Here is an 18,545-nt window from a genome sequence, read left to right as displayed (position 1 = left end):
CTATCTATCTATCTATCTATCTATCTATCTATCTATCTATCTATCTATCTATCTATCTATCTATCTATCTATCTATCTATCTATCTATCTATCTATCTATCTATCTATCTATCTATCTATCTATCTATCTATCTATCTATCTATCTATCTATCTACCTACCTACCTACCTACCCACCCACCCACCCACCCACCCACCCACCCATTTTGTCTCCCTGCCTGCCTGCCTATCTATCCATCCATCCATCCATCCATCCATCCATCCATCTATTTATTTATTTATTTATTTATTTATTTATTTCATTGCTAGTAAGTTTGAAATGAATACAAGTTAATAAAATGTGAGATAAACTAGCCCACTCCTGAATCATTAGAACTCGTGCTCAGGAAGTGATTCCAATACAAACAAAAATAAAATTAAAATTGATAGTGAATAGAGATTAAAAAGCGTTTAATATGTTTAAAATGAAACTATAAATCCAATACAATTTGTATTATTTTTTTTATTAATTTGGACAGGATTCGTGGTTAAAAATATATTAGAATAAAATTTGTTTAATAATCTGTGATCTTGACTCATGTTATGATAAAAAGCTGCATTGGTTTTACATTTAGGTTCAGACAAACGTAGAGAATTTGTATTTTTATTTCTATATTTATGTATATACCTTTCAAAGTTATTAAGATTTCTGTGAAAATATTTTAATAAAATAAAATAATATATTTGTTTAATGTTGAAAACTTTTAAGTGTTTAAACAACAATTCAGTTGGGTAATCTTCCTGCTTTCTTAAACAAAATTTTAATACTTATTTCTGTAGTAAAATTAACGGATGAAGGTTGGATTTATAAGTTCCACCCCAGTCTACAATACCATACATAAATATAGATTGAAATAATGCTAAATAAATTATACGTAAACAGTTAATTGACAAAATATTTCTTAGAAAAACAAAGTAATATATAGTGTTTTACGTAATTTATTACAAATATAATAAATACGATTATTCCATTTTAAATGTTTATCGGTAATTATACCTAAGTATTTAACGTCATTAACTTCATTAATAACTGAACAATTGCAATTTATATCAGAACAGTCAAAATTATGCATTTTAATTTTTAGTGTAGATGAAATTGGTTTATTACCTTTATTATTTAAAGAAAATGGTATAACTATTGTTTTTATCTTTATTAATTACAATAATTTTAATGTGTCTTGAAACCTCAAAATTCTTCTCAGAGTACTAATAAAATCATTAATGTTTTCATAATCGTTATTTATGCAACAAGAGGGTAATCTTGATGATTATGGCATGAATGAATGTCTGTTATAAATTGTAGGAAATAAATTATGAAATAATTCGACATCCATAGCTGACATAAGTGTTGATATGTTCGTATTGATAGCATCGTTTAGTTGCGTCTGGCATTGGCATTGAATAAAGAGAAATGGATGACCTTTCAGGTAATGCAAAATGTAGTTATATCTTATATATTACATTTTATGTTACAAATGCTCCTTTATTGTGTTAATATAGTTTCTCTGAACCACAGAACTGTTTTATGTGATATTACAAAAGTAATACAAAATTGTTAAAGCCTGGAAATAAATGATACGTTACCTTGTGTTTCATTTTTTTTACGTGGCGTGTAGAAGCGGTAAGCAAGCTATCAGCGTTCCGGTATTACGTCATAGCGAATACATCATTGCTATTATTGGCACGCGTGCCACAATAAGCCGATTACGCACGATATTGAATGTAGTAAAAACCTATTATAATGCTAGGGTGGCATAAACGAAAAAATATAACTATGGAAATGCAAAACTAACGGATGAAAATCCCCATTATTTGCCCAACATAGTAATGTTTTCCTTTCTTTCATCTACTTCAAGTAACTCTCTATAATATTTTACAATGCTTTAATGCTTGATATGATATTTGAGTGACTTTATGGGTCAATTTCTAAACCACGGACGGAATCGTGGTTCCAAACCTCGGCTTTTGAACCACGATCGAGGTCTGAATCCTTATGCGATTTCTAAAACGAAGTCGAGACGCGGTTTGAGAAGAAACCGAGGTTCGTGTGTTTTATCTAAGAATCGATTTTTGTTCTTGTAAACAGTCGATATTAGAAAGAAATGAACATCGGGATTAATAATTGTATTGAATTCCAGTAAGTCACATTATTTTGTTCTCAGGTAAGGTATTGTTATATTTGCTAATTTAGAGAATATATGTGCGTTTAAAATACTAGCATTAATTATAGGGAACTGATTTTTAGGTACCAGAATTATATTTCCTAAATAATTAGCACAATTCGAACGTTTATGTTGTAGTTTATCATTTGTTCATAGCTACTGCCAACATTAACTACCTGAAAACCCGGGTCTAACGAATCAATAACCTAAATATTAACTGGATTAAAGTTGCAATTGAAACTAAAATATTATAATAAGGTTCTATTTCCACATATAATAGGCCTACTACATGGAAAGCCCCAGTAGCATAAAACTTAAAATAAGAAGACAAAATCACGTTTGCTTCGTACATATTCTTGTAGGCCCACATTATATTCGAGTATTAATTAAAATGTCCAGAACTACTGTAAAGACTAAGGATTAAGTTGTATCGTCTTATAGACATAAAAATGTAATTAGTATAAAATATTAAGCCTATGTCTTACTTCCCTCAAAGCAACCAGAAGGTGTAAAGAACTTGTCAACCTGGCGCTTCTTGCATTTCGTTGCAGATTATTATTTAGCATTCTTGCTAAATTTTGCGTTGATTCCTTCGAAAATCGAAAATATTCGCATGAAATTGTCGTCGTTATATAGTTACAAAGGATTACTCCTGTCTCTCATCATTCTAATCCGAGATTTAATATTTGTAATCACAAATTTTCCTTTCATAATCATCCAGCTGATCTACTCCATCTTGTATACATGAAGCCGTGGATTTAAACCTGCCCCAGCCGTGGTCTCTGCTTCAGACCATGGTTTCGAGCCATGGCTCAGAAAAATGAAAAAGACCTCGTTTTATAAATCCAAACGCGGTTTAAAGCCATGGTCGTGGTCTAGACCTCGTTTTAGAAATCGACCCTAAATGTCTGTGAAGAAGAGACTAGATTTACTGATACAATTTCGATTAACTTCCACCTCACCAGAGTGAATTTTTCCTATGTGTATGTATTTATTCACACTGCAATGGGTATATACCCGGTGGCAGTGGTAACTAATTACACTCAATAATGACAATAATAAACTTATTAATTAAAAATACAATTAATAATAATACTAATAATTAATACTAATAATAATAATAATAATAATAATAATAATAATAACAACAACAGGGCATATACTAAATTAAATGAAACGATCACTTAAAACAACATTTGAAATATTCTAATTTGTATCTTAAAACTAAGATCGAACTAAAACCCACGAGTATATGTTCATATCTGCACAAGTATATTTCAACATTACACTCATTTCGCTGTCAACTCACTCACTGCAATGGAACTACGACACATTTCACTGATTCTATCCTGATTTCACTAACACTTCAAAAACATTTCACTGTTCAAATTCTTTGCACTGCCACTATAAACTATAAAGCTTCACTGACAGGAACACGTTTCACTTACACAGCACACTTCACTTCACACTATATCCGTGATATTGTTCTTCTGTATCAGGTGCGTGTCCAATGAGGTTCCTACCAGTAAAAATATAGTATTGGCTCATTATTTCTGTATGTAAGTTCAGATCCAGGGCATAGACTGAAGTCACGTACAAGAACTTAGTGTCCTTTAAGAGGCCTAGAGCGAAAAGATTAACTTGGTGGCCATTTCTGGCATCAGAGCGGTTCTATCGCTCTGACGTATTACCGCCGACATACTAGAGACGCAGTGTAATGAACCTCAAGCCGGATAGCCTTTATGTCATTCCAAGTATAGTGAAAAGTTATAGCCTAGTGGCTGTTACTCCTGTGGGGGGGGGGGAGGTAAAGTTGCGTCATACTCTTGGTGTAGGATTTACTGTTAAGTTTGTAACGTCCAGTGTTGGCTTGGCCGGATCCAGAACTGGTTCTTTTAGTTACTTATTTTGACTCATTTTGCGCCTTATTACGAGTTGATTGTCCAAGTCCAACATGGTGCATTCGTGAATTCGATGCTAATAGCTGTGCCATCATGCCTCAGCCCTGATATCCAGGTCCCATCCTTAGAAATATAATAATAAAAATAGTAATAATAATAATAATAATAATAATAATACTTACTTACTTGCTTGTTTTTAAGGTACCCGGAGGTTCATTGCCGTCCTCACATAGGCACGCCATTGGTCCCTATCCTGCGCAAGATTAATCCAGTCTCTATCATCGTATCCCACCTCCCTCAAATCCATTTTCATATTATCTTCCCATCTACGTCTCGGCCTCCCCAAAGGTCTTTTTCCCTCCGGCCTCCCAACTAACACACTATATGTATTTCTGGATTCTCCCATACGTGCTACATGCCCTGCCCATCTCAGACGTCTGGATTTAATGTTCCTAATTATGTCAGGTGAAGAATACAATGCGTGCAGTTCTGTGTTGTGTAACTTTCTCCATTCCCCTGTAACTTCATCCCTCTTAGCCCCAAATATTTTCCTAAGCACCTTATTCTCAAACACCCTTAACCTATGTTCCTCTCTCAAAGTGAGAAACCAAGTTTCACAGCCATACAGAACAACCGGTAATATAACTGTTTTATAAATTCTAATTTTCAGATTTTTTGACAGCAGACTAGATGATAAAAGCTTCTCAACCGAATAATAACAGGCATTTCCCATATTTATTCTGTGTTTAATTTCCTCCCGAGTATCATTTATATAATAATAATAATAATAATAATAATAATAATTAATAATAATAATAATAATATTTTATTTAATCTAGCATAACTGAAAACAGTAGGTTCTCTCTTCCGCCCAGCCAGACTGTAATGCAATAAAGTAGCCTTACATAATATGAACAGGTGCATTTCACATTGTCGTACGTCTTTTTTTTTTAACTGATTGTAACTTCAGAATTATTGTTTTGCCTTCTATCAAAGACACCCATGTTTACATGACATGTTTTTCTCAAAATGTCTTTGGTAGTATGCTCATTTTGAAGCCTGGAACTCAAAGTTTTTCAGAAAAATAGTAGTTCTCAGTGAAATGTCAATTTTTAAACATAATTTTCCTATTTTCCAAAATCCATTTGTCGTCAGTTTTGAGAACTAGCTAATTGCATTTCAGAATAAAACAAAACACACACTACAGTAAACAATATTACACGAAGGCCATGATCTGCAAGAATGCTGACATATTTAGAGCTCAAATTAAATTGGTTATTATGAACTTAATTTACTAAAAATAATTTACAGGTTCGATTCTGTGGTGTGTAATTTTCTGGGTACAGTTGTGTATTGGGTATTAAAAACTTCAAAACTTGAGGTGGTTTGATGACATTATTACCATTTGAAATGAAATATTATTGTAGTTAATGCCATGATGTGACTATTTTTCATTAATTATACATATTAATGCTATATTGATGATTAGAAAGTGAAACGTTTTGGGGTTATATAAGGAGATGTAGAGAAGAATTTAAATTAAATTTTTATTTCTATATTTTACTGAGTGGCGGCTATATAGTATATATAGTATATGTTACTGAAAGCTATAAAACTTACGTAAGATAATAATGTTATTAAAATCAAATATCAAGTGGGGTTGGGTCTTTTTCATATATTTAATGGCGGTGTGGTGTAGATATTTATATGCGTGGTTCTCTTCAGTATTGGCTCGAGAGAGAGTATCTTTCATTGTTATGGAAGCAAATAACTTTCAAAATGTCTGGTATTCTTCATTGAAAATAAATCTGAAAAATGTTTATTTGAAAGTCTAATGAACTTAGTTTGCAGAATTTGCTGCACAAGCCACTAGTATTATTATAAATCTGAAATTTGAGAATGGAGCAATAAAATTATTGCTAGTGAAATTAGATAATCCACTATTATCTCAAAACTACGTCTCATGAACTTGATCCACATTAGCTCTGAACGCCTCAAATGTTGTGATAAGTGCGTAAGAATTATGTAATATTTTTTTTAGAAATTGAAGAAAAAATCTATACAAAGTAATTAGGAATACATTTTGAGCTTCAGAAGTCAATTAAAAGAAACTATTAGGGAGGATAGGAAAGCAACACAAAACAATTTCTTTACGGTATACTATTTATGTAAATGACTTACCCTATATAATTGATGGCAAATACATAAAGTCATATTTATATGAGGATGATCTCGCTATAACAATTACTATATACGATAGATTGAAAATTATTAATGATCTTGATGCAATCAACCGAAAAATAGAAGATTGGTGTTCAGCTAATTCTCTTTGCTTAAACAAAGAGAAGATACAGAACTTAGAGTTTTCCTTAAACAATAGAATCAATTGTAAAGAATCTGTCAAATTTTTAGGAGTGCATATACAATCTACACTTAAATGGAACTGTCATATTGACATACTATCTAAGAAATTCAACAAATGTATTTTTATGTAAAGGAAATTGAAAACAAATGTTAGTGTTGAAGTGCTAAAATCCGTATACTATGCTTATATCCATAGCCATCTGACGTATGGAATAATAGTTTGGGGTAATGATCCTAAAATAATAAAGTTATTAAAACTACAAAAGACGGCAGTAAGAATAATTTGGAATGTTGATAACCGTACACATTGTAAACCTTTATTTCGAAGACTTGAAATTTTAACTGTACCGTCTTTGTATATTTTAAGTTGTTTAATGTATGTACAAACAAATATTAATAATTTTACTACAAATAGCTCAGTGCATAGCTATTCTACAAGGCATAAAAATGATTTAAGAAAAGGACAATGTAACTACACTACTACTAATAGCAGATTTGTAGAGATTTGTAAAAAGTTATATAATGTTTTACCCGACAATATTAGACATTTAAGTTTGAGGCTTTTTAAGAAAGAAATTAAAAATAAATTAATAGACTTGTCACTATATAATATTGGCAAGTATTTAACTCTATATAGCTGTATGCCTTTTAAGGAGAATTGTCTATATGATATTATAAAATGTGATTTCCTTGTATGTAACTTGTGAACATATTGCTTAATTGTAAATCTTTTTCTAGTATTTAAATGTCTTTTTTAACATGACATTTTCCTATGGTGCTCTGTACAGTCTTTGGAATGAAATAAATATTATTATTATTATTATTATTATTAGATTTCGTTCAATTGTCACAAGCAGCATGTAATCAGGTTGTCGATGTGCGGTAGTATAGAGGACGTGAGCGACCTCCAGGTCTCGTAGTATAAGCAGTTCATGTTAAGAATTGTGACAGGTCCAAATAGATAGAGCAGCTACAGCTAATGTATACCTATGTAAGCACTTGTTTTTGCATTACTGTGGTTGGAATAGTCAAAGCTTAACGTTTTGTTCAGTGCAGACAAGAATTCAACCAAACATACTACAGTGAGAGTGTTGCTGTTACAAACAATTGCCCCTGGAATACCCTTACCCCCGCAGCCAGTCTTGACCCGTTGGGGAACGTGGTTGGATTCTGTTAATTATTATACAGAATATTACAGCAACATAATTGAGGTAGTTGATGCATTGGCTAGCACAGACAGTTCCGCTGTTGCAACTGTAAAATCATTGCCTTCTGAATATTGGAAGATATTGTGTTCATTGACTCTAATTTTAAAATCGTGTCCAAAAGCATCACCCTGTTAAAATCGTCTAAAGTACAACTCTCAGAACCCTTAATATAGTGGATAAAGTATCACAAACCGTTATCCAAAATAAGAATTCGCTAATTTCAGAAAAAGTGAAATGTAAGTTGAGAAACATTATTGCTAAAAATTCTGCCTATTCACAACTTCGTATTATCAGGACGATAATGATGTGACTTACTATCAGGTCACGACAAGACGTCTGAAGTTGGTGTACTAAAAAGTAGTGACTTTCCGTTCTTCAAATATGTACGTATTACATCGTGTGATGTTGAACGTACATTTTCCCAAAAAAAACTGTTTGAGTGACCATCGGAGGAGATTACTTTGCAGTCGCTCAAAATGTACTTTACTCTTCACTGCAATGCACATATTCAAGGATGATGTGAGTATATTACATTACATTTTAAGAGTTAATATATCTCACTATAAAATAATTGTGTATTTACACGTTTAGACATTTCCTAACTCAATGATCATTCATTATATTTCTTGAATGTAGGGTTCAGGTTTTATTGTAACCGCAGTATACTGCTCAGTGTTTACATCAGAGGCACACTCCATCCTTTGTACGTCCCCTTCTCATACAGTCTATACCGCGTGCGTAGTAAATCTTGCGATTCTCGTGGCAATTCCACGAAGTCTAATTATTATTATTATTATTATTATTATTATTATTATTATTATTATTATGGTTAGGTCGTTGAAAGTTGGCAGATAGTTAGTTTGAATCTTTAGCTATACAGACAGCCACGGCTCGATTAGGCGTTACCCTAGCGGAACGAGCAGTAACTACTGAGTAAAGATGGAATGTGTGGAACAACCTCTATTTCAGTTTAATTTTTGCACGCTTTTACTGAATCACCCTGTATAGGTAAGAACAAGGATCCGTTCTGGGTCTGGCCCTCGAAAAACTAATTCGAGTACACGAAATGTCAGGTGAAGAGTATTAGAAATTGGCGGAAGTGTGTGTCCAAAGCCAACCGTCTAATGGGGAAGTGAAGCGGACATTTTCCCTCCGTACGATATTCCTGACCTTTGAATTTTCAAATCTGACGCAGAGTGCATGCACATAACCGTAGGCAACGAGAGCGCTGCTATCCGTGGGTACGTGTAACCAATATGAGAAGCGGTTCAACCGAAAGCAGAGGCGAGGCAAAAGATTCTCTGTGAAAGTGTGGATGGGGGAGTCATTTTGAAGCCTCGTGTAAAATGTGGCTCATCGATGGTGACTGGGAAGGATAACCGGAGTATATAATAAGGTGAAGATACAGCAAGTCTGTTAAAGAAAATATTCTTTTCAAGACGCAGTTTACATAACCTGGAAAAAAAATAATGTTACGGAGATTACACATTCTTTCACATTATAATTTTCACTTGTTTTTAAACAGTTGAATATCTTTTCATTTTCTTGTACAGGGGGACAGGTACATTATTAGGTTCAGGAAGTTACATGTCAGCATTTTTATCTGAAATGAATTTGTAAAATAATTGCAAACAAGCAATACAAATAAACAAAATATAACATTAATAATAATAATAATAACAATAATAATAATAATAAGTTTTATTTTCCCTGTCAGAGTTAAGGCCATCAAGCCTTCTCTTCCACTCAACCAGGATTAAATCACATACAGAAAAATACATACCGGTATACAAATATTAACTTAAAAATAATAATAAACATAATTAAGTAAAAAAAGAGATTGAATACATATACACAATCAATATTAACTTTAAATGACAATAATAAATATATATATATATATATATATATATATATATATATATATATATTAGAATGAAAAAAAAAGACTGAATACATAGTCACAAACAGGAAAATACATTCTAGTATACAGGTATTAACTTAAAAAAAAATAATATATATGAATATAATCTCACAACTAAAGGAATAGTAGAATTAGTATGATCAGCACAGCACGTGTTACATTGAGACAATGACAATTACCTAGATATTAGTGTTAATGGAAAAATAAAGCAATGACTGTAAAATAATAATAATAATTTATTATTAATTAATTAATTTATTTATTTATTATTAATATTTGTGTGCTGAACAACAGCCAGAGGCCAATTATAGTTCAGCACAATACACAAACAGAAGATACAAAGGTGCAAAACAAAAATAAATAATATCTTAAATAACAAAACATACATGAATAAAATTGAGTACAAACAGTAAAAACTAATAATCAAAACGAAACTAAACCTTAAAAGGATCTAAATTGTGCCCATGCAAATTGGCATATTTTATGCATCTACAGACTGGAGAAAGTGATTTTGAATTTCGGTTATAAAAATTTTTTTGAAACCTTAAACCTTTTGTAGGAATACGAAGGCTGATATTGTTTATGATAGACTCACAATCAATATCACCCTTGATAACTTTGCAAAAAAATTGATAATCAAGATTTAGACGTCTAGCATAAAGGCTACAACAGTTAAAATATTTACAGGTAATATCATACTTAAAGTCAGTGGAATTGGGTATATATCGAAAAGCACATAAGGAAATAAATTTTCTTTGAATATTTTCCAATTTAACCGAATCGGTTGAAGTAATGGAATTCCAGGCTACAGATGCATATTCAAGTTTAGAGCGAACCAAAGTAAAGTATAGAATTAATAGTGACTCAGGAGTAGAAAAAGAATAGGTTATAGACCTTATTAAACCAAGCATTCTTATTGAATGATTATAAATATATTGAACATGATCGTGAAAGTATAATTTAGAATCGAGTAGTACACCAAGATCTTTTATAGAATTTTTCCTAATAATACAGACGTTATTAAGAGAATAATTAAATTTTATGGAAGTAGTTTTTCGAGAGTACGAAATGACAAAAGTTTTTGTTTCATTAATTTTCATTCCATTAATGTCAGACCAAAGTTCAATGGAGTTAATATCATTTTGAAGAGTTTGGCAATCGGCAGAACTATTTATTGAGCGAAAGATTTTGAGATCATCAGCAAATAACAGGTAGTTTGAACTTATTCTTTTACATATGTCATCAATAAATAATAAAAATAATAGAGGGCCCAATGTAGATCCTTGGGGAACTCCACATAAACAATTAAATGGGTCCGAGAGAGAATCACCAAGACGAACACAACATTGTCTATTAGTTAAATAGTTTTCAAACCAGCTCACATAGTTAGAAGAGAGACCAAAGTTTTTAAATTTATTTATCAGAATATTGTGAGGTACAACATCAAACGCTTTGCTAAAGTCGATATAAATTGAGTCAATTTGACCTTGGGTTTCAACAACAGGCATAACAAGATTAAGGTAGGATACTAAGTTTGTAGTTGGTGATTTACCTTTAGTAAAACCATGTTGTGCTGAATTAATTTTATTCTTAACACAAAATGAAACATGTTTGTGGATTATTTTTTCAAAAATTTTTGAGAAATTGTTTAATATTGAAATAGGTCTATAATTGGAAACAACATTTTTTTTACCATTCTTAAAGATAGGAATAACGGATGCTTCTTTCCAAAGCATAGGGTATGTACCGGTTAATAAACTTAAATTAAATATAAAGGTTAAAACGGGTATTAGAATATTAGAACATCCCTTAATAATAAAATTAGGAATGCCATCAGTGCCCTTTGATTTATTAGGTTTCAGCTTTTTTTATGGCTAATGAAACGTCTTCAACTGTAATTTTAGGTAAGGATAAGAAGTCAGTAGAATTATACTCCAACAAACAGAGATTAGAATTAGGCTGTTTTTGAATCGATTTGAATTGATTAGCAAATGCATTAGCAATTTCTTGCTGATCAGTAATGTGAATCCCATTTATTAATAATTCGGTGGGATAATTATTGGATTTACGAAAAGATTCTACGTATTTCCAAAATTTATTAGATTCATTCTTCAAATTTTCATCAATGGATTGTAACCATTTAAATTTGTCAGATTTAATCATAGCTTTAACTTGTTTTCTGTAATTGGAAAAAATTTGATAATGGTGATCAGTTTTGAATTTCTTAAAATTTCTATGTGCTTTGTTCTTTTTCCTAATAAGTATACGCAAGGTATTTGAAAACCATTTAGGATAGTGCGATTTTTTTACGAAAGTGACAGGAACAGCAAGAGAAATAGCTTTGTTCATAATCTGGGATAACGCGTTAGCAGCAACGTTAACATCAGTAGTTTGATATATGGAATTCCAATCATGATTGTATACAGTGGAATAGAGTTTCAAGTAATCACCTTGAGAATAATTTATGAAGGTACTAGATTGGCAGTGATCAGGTAGCGACAAATACACTTCAAGATTAATGGAGATAGATGGATAAGAATCCTCCAAAACTAGAGAATGATTGGCTAGTTTTACTGTACTATTAATAATATTAGTAAAGACAAGATCAAGTAGATTTTTACTTGAGACAGTAAAATTAATTTGGTTTAATCCCAGAAGGCAAGACGAGGAATATAAATCACTGGACTTAATTTTAGAGTAGTAATAAATATCATTAAGATTAAAACCAGTTGACCAATCCATACCAGGACAATTGAAATCACCAATAATTACTATTCTAAAATTATGAGTATCAAGGTTTTTTTCAAGAAAATTGAGGTAAGATTTTAAGTGATTATGACCGAAATCAGGTGGGAAGTAATGATTTCCAATTAATAAATTAATACCATCAGCCATTTTAATTTCAATACAAACACATTCATTAACAATTTCTAAATCATATCGCCGACAGGTAAAAGGTAACTGGTTGTTAATCGCTGTTAGGACACCCCCACCTCTTTTTTTATTGGTGTCCTCATACGTTCTGTCTGCTCGAAACACAGTATAATTGTTAGGGAATAAGTTTGTATTTAATACTGATTCAGATAACCATGTTTCAGTAAGACAGATAATGATATCATTATTACTTGCTACATTTTGAAATATTTCATCAATTTTTGTATTAAGACCACGAACATTTTGGTAAAATATCTCAAGATGATTATTATAACTGTGCATTGAGAGTTAGAGAATAATATTAAGAGGCATTAACCCTAGAATCAACTGAAGTACCTGGTGGAGCAAAATGCTGCTCAGGTTTAAGTTTACCAAAAAAGGGTGCAATGAGGCATCCCGCAGGCCAAACATCAGAATTATTAATCAACTCGAAATCCCTCCCATCAACGGAGATATGAAAAGAGGAATACGACTGGTATTTTGTTTTCAATTTAGTTATTTCGAGAGACCTTAATTTACGTTGATGAAAGAGTGAATCCTTAATATTATTCTCGTTTACATTAGGACTAAATCTAGAAACAAAAAGAGATTTGGTTCTGATTCTCTCTGGAGCCATTTCTAAGTTGCTATTAGTTAGAGTGCCAACTTTAGGATCTCGTTTCTTAAATTTTTTGCGAGTGACAGTTTGAAAACCATCAGAGTCTTCGTTATTTGATAACGCAACAGTGCTATCGTCTGTGCGTACGACAGCAGAGATTACCTCATTACTGTTATGATGAGTAAGAGCAAATGAAGTACTCGGTGCTGACTTCGCATGATTGCGAGAATTAACAGTGTCAGACAAAACACTACTGTAGGATTTAGTAACCGGGTGAACAGTGGACTGTTGACCCAATTTAGAGACAATCTGATCAGGCTTACAAGGACAGGAATTTTTTACCAAAATCTCGGCCATTTGTAATTTGAGGGCAGTATTCTCGCTCTTTAATTCACCCATTTCTTTTTCAAGATTTTTAACATGCTCCAGAATAACTGTTAAAGTATCTAGAATGGATTCACTATTCAATCGTACCGTCTCTATTTGTACAGAGAGAGATTCCTTACTTTGTAAATTAGGTAGTTCAAGTTCTCTAGTAGGCGAGATGATCTTCTTATCGGTCTTCTTGGTCGGTTTCACAGGAGTGTTATCACCATGAACCGCCTTCGCAGCACTGGTACACTCATCACACTTGAAGGAGGAAATGCCTCCCTTCATGAAAAAATCGTATTCCACTTCACTCATATTTAAACAGTCAAGATGAAATCTTAGGCCACAAGGCCCAACACACTTTAGGAACTTTTGTCTGCAGAAGAAAGCAGCGCTACATTTAGAACATGTATCTTTACTAGGCGGCATTGTACGCAGTTGATAATAATAATAATAATAATAATAATAATAATAATAATAATGAATAAAAATTATACCTAAAAACTAGTTCTGTGCATTTAAAATATTTCTAAACAACCTAATTTTAAACAACTGAGAACTAAGACTACCCCTGATTTCCAGCGGCAGCGAATTCCATGAGCGGGCCATGGCTATTGAGAAAGAACTTGAGTACAGAGACGTCTGATGACGTGGTATTGATAGCAACAGATTGTGCTGTGAAAGTGTATTACGATTATGATGTGAAGCTAGAGGCAAGGTAGTTGGGTGTGGAATCATGTATAATTCGATATAACAGGCAGAGAGAATGGACTAAACGTCGATCTTGCAAGCGGAGCCAGGAGAGTTGTAGAAAATATGCCGATATATGATCATGTCGGCGGATATTGAAAATAAATCGGACGCAGAAATTATGTACACGTTGAAGTTTTTGAGAAAGTTCAGCACTTAGGTCACTATATAAAACATCACAATAGTCAAAGTGAGGCATTACAAGGGTCTGTACTAGAATTTGTTTTGAATTTAGTAGGAAGGAAATTTTTCAGGCGTTTCAAAGAATGCATGATAGAGAAAACATTTCCACAGATATATCAGATTTGCGTATTCCAGTTCATATTAGAGTAGAAAAAGATGCCGAGGTTTTTTACAGCATCTATTTCGACTCTAATATGAAGTGGAATACGCAAATAATTCTAGAAGGACTGGTATAATTTCGTGACAGTACAAGCTATTTTCGTGATAATCCTTAAATTCAAAATATTTAGGCGTATTCAGTCAAATTTTAAATTCCTCAGTCAGATTCGTACATACAAGCAAAACAATTACAATTCTTTCTGTATTTTAATTACTTTTTAACTTCGCTCTAGAATACTGTATGTCATTAGAAAAGTTCAGGATAACAGAGAGGGTTTGGAATTGAACGGGTTACATCAGCTTCTTGTCTATGCGGATGACGTGAATAGGTTAGGAGAAAATCCACAAACCATTAGGGAAATTTTACATGAAGAAAGTAAAGCGATAGGTTTGGAAGTAAATCCCGAAAAGATAAAGTATATGATTATGTCTCGTGACCAGAATATTGTACTAAATGGAAATATAAAAATTGGAGATTTATCCTTCGAAGAGGTTGATAAATTAAAATATCTTTGAGCAACAGTAACAAATATAAATGACACTCGGGAGGAAATTAAACCCAGAATCAATATGGGAAATGCATGTTATTATTCGGTTGAGAAGCTTTCATCATCCAGTCTGCTGTCAAAAATATGAAAGTTAGAATTTATAAAACAGTTATATTACCTGTTGTTCTATATGGTTGTAAAACTTGGACTCTTACTTTGAGAGGGAAACAGAGATTAAGGGTGTTTGAGAATAAGATTCTTAGGAAAATATCTGGGGCTAAGAGGGATGAAGTTACAGGAGAATGGAGAAAGTTACACAACGCAGAACTGCACGCATTGTATTCTTCAACTGATATAATTAGGAACATTAAATCCAGACGTTTGAGATGGGCAGGGCATGTAGCACGTATGGGCGAATCCAGAATTGCATATAGAGTGTTACTTGGGAGACTGGAGAGAAAATGATCTATGGAGAAGCGGAGACGTAGATGGGAGGATAATATTAAAATGGATTTGAGGGAGTTGGGATATGATGATAGAGAGTGGATTGATCTTGCACAGGATAGGGACCGTTGGTGGGCTTATGTGAGGGCGGCAATGAATCTACGGGTTACTTAAAAGCCATTTGTAAGTAAGTATTATTACTATTATTATTATTATTATTATTATTATTATTATTATAATCTTATATTTTTTTTACTTTGTATGTCTCATTTATTTTGACCTACTGTTCACATTTTATTATGCATTTTCCTTCATTTCTATATGCTATTATGTCTGATTTCCACTGACTTGCTCTTCACATTATATTATGATTATCCACTTCAATTTTGTGTGTAAAATTTTAGTTCACTTTACTTTGGTAAATTTGTAGTGTTTTTTGTATTGCAATTATACTCCTGGTTGAGTGTTAGAGAAGGCCGTATGACCTTCACTCTGCCAGGTTAAATAAACAAATATTATTATCATTATTATTATTATTATTATTATTATATTATTATTATTATCAAATTGGAAAAACAATTAATAATAACACCCCACTCATGACAAAATCTTGCATACGCCACTGCATAAACATGATTGGTTCGTGAGGCATTGTTTTAGATTTCTCTCTCACTGAGCAACTTCATCGAGAAGATGACACAAGTATAGTAATTACAGCCAATAACTCCAACACATTCCAGTCTTCAACAGAGCAAATTGTCTTCAAAATATGTGACTGGTTCTCAGTCAATAAATTAGTATTAAATTGTAACAAAACTAACATAATTCAATTTAAATCCTGTCCAAATTCAACGTCGCAAATTTCTAGCGCAATAATTAATAATAGATCCCTATTAGAAACAACAACACCCAAATTTCTTGGCTTAAAAATCGATAAAGGGTTAAATTGGAAAAATGATATTAAATAAATTACCCCCAAACTAAATTCAGCTTGTTTTGCTATTAGATCTATGCAAAAGATAGTAAATATCAATACCTTAAAAACAATATACTTTGCATACTTCCACTCGGTAATGAATTTTGGAATAATATTCTGGGGAAATTCCACAGATAGTAACAATATATTTCTATTACAAAAAAGAGTAATTAGAATAATAGTAGTTGCCAAATCTAGGGAATCGTGTAGGACTATTTTCAAAAAAGTACTAATAATGCCCATGGCTTGTCAGTATATCTTTTCATTAATAATCTTCCTCGTATGTAATCGTGAAAACTTTGTAACTAATTCAACAGTTCATAGCATAAATACATGTCAAAAAATGACTTTCATACTCCATCGGCAAGTCTATCGTGCTATCAAAAAGGCGTTCGTTTTATGACAGTAAACATTTTTAATAGCCTCCCTATCGATATAAAAAATGAAACTCAAAACATAAAATTATTTAGGGCCAAATTAAAGAAGTACCTAATTTCTCACGCCTTCTATTCTGTAGGTGAATTCATGACATTCAATAAAGCTTCATGAAATTGATACTAAAACTTTGTGTTGTACTAGTAGACTATATTGTAAATCTCCTCTGTATATATTTCATGTAGACTGTGACTATAAATTCTTCTTCTTATAATTTGGTATTACAGCCCAGGTGGGCCTTAACCTCCTCTACGGCTCTCTTCCATCCTTCTCTATCCATCGCCAACTCCCTCCAATTCCTTATTCTTAATCTATTCACATCCTCTCTTACACAGTTCCACCATCTTGTTCTCGGTCTTCCTCTTAATCTGGTTCCATCTGGGTTGTTATTGAAGACAACCTTCACTTTCCTTGTTGTTTCCATCCTCGTGACGTGTCCCAACCATCTCAATCTTTGACATCTTATGTGCGCCTCCAAATCCGATTCCTTGTACAGTTTGTATATCTCATTATTATATCTGGCTCTCCATCCATCCACTGTTTCAATTGCTCCGAAAATCCTTCTTAAGATTTTCCTCTCAAATACTGCTAGTTGTTTGCATGTATTTTTATTCAGAACCCATGTTTCTGTACAATATGTTATAATGGGTCTTATTAGGGTTTTGTAAATCTTGATTTTGATTTCTCTAGATATTATTTTATTTTTAACAATTGGTAAAAGTGAATAATATGCCCTGTTAGCCAGATTTATTCTTCTTTGTACCTCATTCCTTAGGTCATTATTTGCTGTCAATATTGATCCGGGATATGTAAATTCTTTTACTTTTTCAAACTTGTATGTTCTCATTTTAACTTCCTTCACTTGATCATTTTGTCTTTTGGTGACTGACATAAATTTAGATTTCTTTGTATTTATTTTAAATCCCAGCTTCTGAGTTTCCTTATCCAATGCTATCAAGGCTTCTTCAACGTCTTGTATCCTTCTTCCGGTGATGATGACATCATCCGCATAGCCTAAAATCTGTTGCGTGTGACTATAAATTAAGACTTTATAATTAAGGAGCGGATTTCTATGTAATTAAATATTATTTTGCGTGTGATAAAACACAATTAACAAAGTTAAAATTTGCGAACATGAAGTTACAAGTTTAAAACCCGAATTCTATTTCACATAAAAACACATATTTTGACAAAAAAAATATGTAAATATATATTTTCAGGAAATCTATTATAAACACATAAATCTTGGAGTTTTTTTACTTGAATAATTTTTTTACAAGGACTTCTAAACATTTTAAAACTAAAACAATTATGTCACTCGGAAGTGCGTTATCTTTCTAAGAATTCTTGGTTGTTTCTAGTTTCTAAGCGCTGTGTGGTGTATCCGTGATCCATTTTTGTAATAGTTTCGCCTCAAGTTCTGAGAACTGCTAGGCAGCATATCAGTGTTATTATTAGAGAATAAATTAACATGGACAAGGAGGAGAGATCTTGCAACACATAATTAGGAATGTTTATTGTTGCTGAAGTTGATTTCATTCCACGCTTTGTTTGTCAAACACAACAGATAAGAGCTCGGGTAAGAACATTATTTAATTTAAACAAATCTCTC

The 18,545-nt window shown here is 32.3% G+C and overlaps 1 protein-coding gene across 1 annotated transcript in view; it reads right to left on the bottom strand.

The window, feature by feature from the left end:
• Positions 1 to 18,545, bottom strand: part of LOC138708224 (titin-like) — a 352,135-nt gene that overhangs the window by 104,155 nt on the left and 229,435 nt on the right. The window lies entirely within an intron of this gene.

Source organism: Periplaneta americana, chromosome 1 (assembly GCF_040183065.1).
Source record: "Periplaneta americana isolate PAMFEO1 chromosome 1, P.americana_PAMFEO1_priV1, whole genome shotgun sequence".
In the NCBI taxonomy this organism is placed as follows: domain Eukaryota; kingdom Metazoa; phylum Arthropoda; class Insecta; order Blattodea; family Blattidae; genus Periplaneta; species Periplaneta americana.
This window is presented reverse-complemented; position numbering and strand designations above follow the sequence as displayed.